Raw genomic sequence first — 8,975 nt, 5'->3', positions numbered from 1 at the left:
TGGACTGCCCGATAATGTTTAGCACAAGAAAAGCAAAACCTACAGCTTCGGTCAGTGCTGCTTACTGGCTGTTGATACAAGCCTGAACACTTTGTCAATCAAATAATGGCCATCTACCATCCCTGTTATTTTGGTTGCCTGTCCTGCACTTTTTTTAAATGGCACCCCATAATGTGCTTAGTTCCTATATCATTTAGGGACCTTAACTTGCAATAACAAGTCCTGTCCAGTCTAAACAGCTTAAGAAGACATTGTCACCTTGTTCAGTTACTCTGTCTTTGTAAAGCTCATGTCTCAACCACTTCACAGTTCTGCAGTTCTTTACCTCAGGTCTTCCCCAAAATACTCCTGGCAGCTAGTGACTAAACTCATAGGGAGCAATGATATCTAGTCTCCATCATGTGTCCTCATTCTCTTCTTTAGAGCTGAAACATTCCCCCAGGCTTCCCCGAACTGACCATAGGCACAAATAAAGCAATATTCAACATAAATCCCAATCCATATGTGGTCCATATAATTTAATTATCACAATATTCAAGATATAGAAAAACAGCACAGAGAGGCTTAGGCTGGATTTTAAGAGGGTTGTTTAATAATATTCAAGCAGACTTTGTAAAATCTCCAGTTCTCCAGACGTGGTCATCTATAGTTATACACCCTTAAAGCACCAGGCTGGCAAAGGGTACCCCAAAAAACAGCAGAGTGGAACCAGCTGACAGTTAACAACCCTACCAGATGACCATTCCGGAGATCCTATTTTCTGGAGGTTATCTCTCACATTCTTTTCTGACACATGAATCGCATATGAAATGACACATGCATCTGTGCATTACATTGAACTAAGCTTTCTCCAATGTACACAAAAACCCAAATAGTTACATAGCCCATTTGTCAGCAAAGAGAAAACATGAATAAGGAGGCACAAATTCCAAAGCATTAGTTAAAAATGAAGCACTGTAATTTTATATTTCAGTCAGTGTGCCTATTTAAGGTCTGCATTTAATTACATATGCTAGGCCTTGATACAAACCAGGGCTTCATCACTTGCAGGTCCAGATGTATACTTCCTGCCTGTCTAGGCCAACTGTCTTGTGACACCCTATCCTCTCCTACCCTAGCACAACAAGATCAAATGTATAGAGCTGCACACATCACCCTAAGGCTAGGCGGCAAGAGCCTGAAAGAGACGATTCACCCACTATGTCCCAAACTCTTGGGGAAACGCTTGGATTTTGTGTGTACAAAGCCTGGGGTGCATGACCTGTAAGAACACAGTTGTTCTGCAGGCAAGGCAGCAGTCTGGAACCTTTTAATATATAGTGAAAGGAAAAACTGACAACATCATGATCTGTGAGTTGATGTGAAGCTCTTGGCCGCCCTGCCAGCCTAGTCCACATCTTTGCTGGCTATGCAGAGATCTAGCCCTAAGTACATGCCCTTGTTAATATTAATATTGATCATTATTATTATTAATAATAATAATAAAATATCACAAACAACACCACCTTCAGAAAAGACACTTCTTTTATTAACTCAATACATCAAAAATATTCTTCCACTGGAAGCAAAGACTTGAGTATTCTTGGATCAGAGCTAGAAATGGCCTCACAAGTGTATGAGCCTTATATCAACTGTATCATCTGTTACCCCTTACTATACCACTTAGTGTGATAAAATAACTTTTTATGTCTTTTTATCATGTCTTGATATAATTTTATCACACTGAGCTACACGCTTTGGTTATTTCCCTCTCTCTGCCTGTGACTGGACAGTAATGGTGTAATCTCTCTTATTTCTACTTCAACTAGCATGTTCCTGGTCAGTGCATGCTCACAAAGGACATCTCTTCCTTTTTTACCCCTTCCCTCTCACTCAGAATTCCACTGTTGAAGAGACTACAAGAGTCAAATGTTAGAAGTTCATTATAAGGATGCATTTGATTTATTAATTAATGCATATGCATATTTTATTTGAGATGCATTTGGATTACCTGTCCTCTAGTGATAAGGCACCTGGGCTGCTTTCGGTGGGACATGGTTTTACTGGATGCAGTTCTTACATTCTTCAGCCTACTACCAACAACTAGACCCGGTCTTTCCTACCCTTGGCAACTGGAAGAAGCTGACCACACGATTCTTTTATCTCCTTTCCCCCCTAGACTTTACATCCCACTTTTCTGTTCCCTTCCCCTCTTCCTCTTCCTTGCCCTAATCCCTGTCACTTTCTCTTCCTCTTTTGGCCCCTCTTTTTTTTTTGCTAACTCCTGCTATCTTGTTATGTTTCTTGTAAAACCACCAGCCATGAGCAACAGCAGTGAACTTGGACGTGCTTGATCTTGATGCCTCTACCTTCTAAAGGGTGTTAAATTACTGTATGGCTCATTTGGAATGTGCATATTCTTTTAGGGGTGTTGGCCCCTTCTCCAATACGTGTTACCATGTTTGGACTAATATTTTTTCTCCTTTATTGCTAGATGTCTTGGTATCACAGACACTGTCAACTCTTTTCCCTTTACAGATGTCAGAGATAAAGGTAAATGATGAATAGGAGACAAGGGTAAATCTTCTGATTGTAGCACTGGTGATCAGTGTTTTAAAGGTGACTTTCCCTATCAGTTACTGTAGTGTCTTTGGGACAGGAAGTATTCATTATGGGGCAGGATGTAAAAGGAATTCATTCAGCTGACAGGGGTTTGAATCAAAATTTAAAAATAAACATTTTGACTATACATACACTTTGAATGAGAAACTACCTTTCTCTTTTGAGTTAGCATGGGACATATACATTAGCCAACGTCTGCAGGAGCCACACAGGCCCATGATGATAAAAACAAAACAAACACACACCTCTGTACAAAAGGGAGTTAATGTCTTTTATATATATACTTTGCTTTTATCTCTCACAGTATCATTAATTCATCTAATGGTGTACAGTACTTCCTTTAAAAACAAAACAGAAGTAAAATCCTTTAAACGAAATCCAACATTTGTTAATCAGACAAGTCCATAGATAGAATCCAAACACACTGCACTGATTTACATCACTACAAGAAATGCAGGGGAGTGGAGAGCAATAAAGGCGCTCTTATCTGGCCATGGATGAGGCAATAGTTAATGGTGAAATCACTCAGTCATACAAGTGTGAAGAATTCATGAGGATAAAAGACACATTTCCTTCATCTATCAGAGAGATAGATTCAAAGATAAACACAATAATAATTACAGCTGCTGATCTCTGTACTCCTCCACCCCCATCTGTCACCCTTTAATCTCTTCTGAGCACTGCTGGGGAGAACATTACACTGGATTCACTGTGCTCAGATGGGCAGCAAGCATATGCCTCAGTTCACATAGGGGCTGATGTATCAAGTGTGTCAGTATGAGAAATTATCAGCATTGTCCCATGGCCACCATTTAAGCTTTAATTCCCCAACTGTCATTGTCCAGGGCAGGTTTTATGTCTGACCAGTGGCTGGAAAGAATTAATTGAAATGTTCAGGACCCAAAAAGTGTCAAACAAAAGTCAACAAAATTTCAAACATAAGTCATGAAGATTCCATTGATTTCCACTGATTGGTGCACATGGCAGTTCAGATGCTGCATTTCATTTGCTTTGCCTTCCTTGTGCTGTATTTCTTTATACGCCATATGTCCTATTGATATGAACTTAAGCTGCAGGCAAAGCAGTTCAAACACAGCCTTTTATTAATAAATTCAAATGCATGTATTTTTCTAGAAAATTCAGAAGATGAAAACAAAAAACTCATGGGCACTTACCTTTAGTCCTCAAGTCAGCACCTTTTGGATATCTTGATTTCCAGGCCCCGGTTGTACATGTGCATTCAGGAGTTCAATACCAACAGAGGCTATTAGAGGGCTAGCAAAGGATTGCTGATTGGTGGGGTACTTCTTCTGTGTCTTTATTTCACTAAAGTTTCCTGTTCAGTTTGTTGAAGAATTTGGACCCCATACACCAATGGAATATGAACTCTCCATAGGAGAATGAGGCACAGCTGTTCAGTATTTACCGGTATACAATTTTGAAAAGACACTGTGTAACATCAAGCAGATTACAAAGACTCCACAAGGCAAACTGGGGACAGGTAGGTATGAAAAGGGCACAATAAAATTTTTTAGAGGATGGTAGTCTAGTGTGGTAGTAAGGTAAAATGGTTGAAGAGAAGGGCAGTCACTAATTGAGGTGAAGGAGAATGATCATAAAGGTAAGGAGAGAAAGCATGGATAGAATTGGAAGATCCTCGAGAAGAAAAGAAAGTGAAAGAAAAGTGACTGGAGAGTAGAGCTGGTGGAAGTGGATGAGAATGACTAATAAGGGGGAAGAAAAAAGTGGACAAAGATATAGTCCTTTTCAGAGAGGATAAAACATGGCACCACCTTCTCATTACCATGACTTTTGTCTCTTTGGATTCCTGCTTTTAGCAGCAAATAACAGGGGATGTGGCTTAGTTTCAGAAATTGACTTAAGCTACTCTATGCAATACTTTTGATCAATTAGACGATTGATTTAAGAAAAACGCTGAATTGATCCAAAATTGATCTAAACAAATGTTACATTTTTTGCAGACTACAATTGTGGTTGATTGCAAAGAATATTTTAAACTGATCACATATTTAAGCCCTACTGAAATATGTATATTAGCACTGTTGTTACTTTAGGCACTTTTTAGGGCCAAGTAATGTTAACTTTTGCTCCAATACATACTAATGTTCCTAACCCTAAACCTAACTATTAACCTAAAAGTTATAATGAAACTTTAACAAAACCAGTCAGGTGTTGATACTAATAAGAATCTGAAAATAGATGCATTCCTTGTTAGAACAGTGTCTAAATAAACTTTAGCCTTTGCAGCATGAACCCTTTTTTTATCCCAACAAGGACGGAAATGTTGGATCACTATCTAGGATCACTGTTTAGGAGCCCAAATGGGTCAAGCCAAGCATTTTTGATGTTTTTACTAATTCCTATCTTACTATATGTATATTAAATATATAGTTCTTATGGATGTTCATCAAAATAAAAAGCTATGAAAAACAGTTACGGAATGCTGTATGAGGCATGAAATATGTAACATATTACTCCATGTGATGTGTCAAATTGATTTATAGACCATGTAGTAGATACAGACAACTTCCAAGGGGGTCACTTATGGCGGTTCTACCTTGATTTATTCTGTTTTGTACTTTACCTAATGTTGTACAGTAAACTCACAAGCAACGTACCTTGTCTCAGTCAACATTATGTGAATGATGTTTGGTTGATCAAGTCAACCAATTGTATATTAACCAGAGAAAACAAATTGGGTTTTGATAAAGATATACACTCACTTGCCACTTAATTTTGGTATTTCTTGCTAGTGCCGGGTTGGAACCTTTTTGACTTCAGAACTGTTAGAATACTTTGTGGGAAATATTTCACAGGGATTTTAATTTACACTGACATAATTGCATCACACAAGTGCTGGACAAATATCAGTTGTACATCCATGATGCCAATCTCTCATTCCACCACATCCCAAAGATGTTCTATTGAATTAGGATCTGACTGTGGAGGCCACCTGAGTACAGTGAACTCATTGTCATGTTCAAGAAACTTATCAGATGATGTGAGCTTTGTAACATGGCATGTTATCATGCACAGTAGCAATCAGACGATTTGTAAACTGCTCCACAAATGGACATGGTCAGCAACAATACTAAGATAGCCTCTGGGATTTATATAATGGGTAATTGGTACTACTGGGCCAAAAATGTGCCAAGAAAAAATCCCCCACACCATTACATCACCATCACCTGAGAGACCTGTACAGACGTTGCACCCAATTTGGTCTCCTGCTTTTGTAGCTTATCTGCTTCAAGGTTTGGCATGTTGTGTGTTCAGAGATTCTCTTATGCATACCTCGGTTGTAACAAGTGGCTATTTGAGTTAAGCTACGTACACACTTCCAATTATTATCGTTGGAAAACGAACGACGAACGATCCTGCACGATATCTACGAACGATTGTATAGCACCAATCCTGCACATACAGATAACGACACGATCGTTCGTAGATATTGTACACACAATAGATACGATCGTTTGAGTGATAGAGGAACTATGTGCACGACAGGAAAGTGAACGAATGTTCGTTCATTACGCATGCTCAGCCCATGACGATCAACGAACGACCGTACACACGAACGATGTTCAACGATCGTCGTCCAATCCGATCCGCCAGTCCGGTCGTTCGTTTCCAGCGACTTTCCTCGTTCGTCGGCGTCGTTGGTTACTTTTTTACGAACAATTTTTTGCCCAATCGATCGTTCGTCGTTCGATTGGAACGATAAAAATTGGAAGTGTGTACGCACCTTTACTGGGCCTCATTTATTAAAGCTCTCCAAGACTGGAGAGGATACACTGTTATCAGTGAAGCTGGGGGATCAAACAATAGAAAAAGATCTGGAATAGATTTATTATTATTATTATTATTATTAATAAACAGGATTTATATAGCGCCAACATATTACGCAGCGCTGTACATTAAATAGGGATTGCAAATGACAGACTAATACACACAGTGATACAGGAGGAGAGGACCCTGCCCCGAAGAGCTTACAATCTAGTAGGTGGGGGAATTTCACACACAATAGGATGGGAGATATGTAGTGGTGGGAAGTAGTGATGGTTTCAAATGACAGAAGAAGCCGGGTGGGCAAGTTTGAAAAAATGGGTTTTGAGTGCTCTTTTAAATGAGCAGAAAGTAGGAGCAAGCTGAATAGGACGAGGAAGACCATTCCAGAGAGTTGGAGCAGCTCTAGAGAAGTCTTGTATCCGTGCGTGTGATGAGGTTATGAGTGAGGATGTCATTAGTAGGACATTGGAGAAGCGGAGAGAGCGGCAGGGGGAGTATTTTTTAACCATGTCAGATTTGGCCAGTTTTCAAAACATTTGCTAACAAATAGCAAATTGCTTTAAAGAAATCAATTCTAGGTTTGCTGGATCACACAGCTTCACTGATGAAAGTTTATTCTCTCCAGCCTTGAAAGCTTTAATAAATCAGGTCCACTGTTGCCTTTCTATCAGCTCAAAGTAGTCTGGCAATTCTCCTCTGACCTCTAACATCACTAAGGCATTTTTGTTCAAATGGAAATTTTCCCATTTTGGACCATTCTTTGTAAATATTAGATGTTGCTGTGCATGAAAATTTCAGCAGAACAGCAGTTTTTGAAATACCCAGACCAGTCAGCCTGGTACAAACAACAGTGTCACATTCAAAGTCACTTAAATCACTGTTCTTCTCCATTCTGGCATTTAGTTTGAACTTCAGCAGATTGGCTTGACAATGTCTACGTACATAAGTATCTACTTCTGTGTAAGTGACTGAATAGATATTAGTGTTAACAAGCAGTTGTCCACATGTACCTAATAGAAGGACCAATAAGCATATAGCCACTACCTCCTGTAAAAAAATGATATTAATTTGCCTGCACAAAGTATATATGATTGTAATAAGCTTGCTTTCACACCACTAGATCATTTCTACAATAGGAAAATTTATTTGTACATCAAACGTAACCATGTGGACCATGTTGACTTTTGATAACGAAATGGTAATTAGATTTGGATTCGTAGAGAAGCGAAGTTTGAGTATAGGAAAAAACTTCAAGGCTTGGAACATTGACACTGGATTTATTGTACTACCTGTACACACTGTAGCAATGCAGTTGTGCAGATTTGTGTCTTTAAGCAAGCAAACATAAGTAATACAAGGAAACCCATTCCAGTTTCCTCATATCAAATACATTGTCACAGAGCTGCTGATAACAGGACATGTGCCCAAGGATTCCCTGCCATGTCTAGAAGGATACTGAACCAAGGTAGCAGGCCAATATCTATGGGAACAGCCACCCTGGAAGGTTACAAAAACCAATCCTATTTCCATTTGTTGTCTCTTGGTTGTGAGGAGATCTACCGCTGTCACGCTTCTTCTCCCCTGGCAGTTCAATGACATAATTTCAGCCAAACATGCATACAGACTTGCTGGCCAACTTACTTGTTTGCTAATATCTTACATTACCAACCACCTAAAAATTAGTTTTTAGTCCTGTTTCAAAATATTAGCAATTCTTGGCCTGGCAAAGGGATGGAGTGCTATGCTTGCTTGAAAGGCCTTTGGCCACCTTTTATCTGAGAGTTGACTAAGAAAAATCATTTCCTCCACACTGTATCCCAAGGATTAAAGGTTGTCTTTGTCTCCTTTGGGGAAATTCATAAACTCTGTTTGTCCTGGTTGGCATGGTGGCTGGTATTTTCCACCTGCAGCAATAGGTTCATTATATTCCCCCAAAATGTATCTTTTGCTATAGTATTGATTTTATGTATATTATTATATATTTTGATATATTATTGATGATATATTGAATGTGAGGACATTTATTGATATGATTATGAAATCTGTAAGGCACTGCACAATATATATGTGCGACATCAACACATAATAATATTAAAAATAATAATTCTAAGAAATAAAGTAGAAATTAATTTTCTTATGGGTGAAAAACGGTTTAGCATTATATTTATAATAATTTATATCTAATATTTATTCAATATTAATCTTAACTAAAAGCTTGAAATGCATAGGGAGACACAATTTACATGTTCAGAGTACCTGGTTTCTTTACCTGGTACCTGGGAATACCAATTGTCGAGTCTGTGAATGTGCAAGCCAGGTTTCCCAATATGTGAGGCTGTAAGCATTCTGATGGCTAAAAACATAAAGGTAGTTGTACAGCACAAAACCATCTGAAAATAAAGCATACAAGTCCAGCTAGAGAATCCTGAGTGTTTCCTGAAATCTGGCTGTATTGGATTAAATAAAACAAAGACTTTAGCACATCTGCATTATTCCCTGGATCGCATTACCAGTTCATTAATTTCACTAATACCGCTGTTTGGGGGTTTGTGTACCAAGATAGT

The sequence above is a fragment of the Pyxicephalus adspersus genome, chromosome 1 (assembly GCF_032062135.1).
Source record: "Pyxicephalus adspersus chromosome 1, UCB_Pads_2.0, whole genome shotgun sequence".
In the NCBI taxonomy this organism is placed as follows: Eukaryota; Metazoa; Chordata; class Amphibia; order Anura; family Pyxicephalidae; genus Pyxicephalus; species Pyxicephalus adspersus.
The sequence above is the reverse complement of the archived record's forward strand: the minus strand, read 5'-3'. Positions refer to the sequence as shown.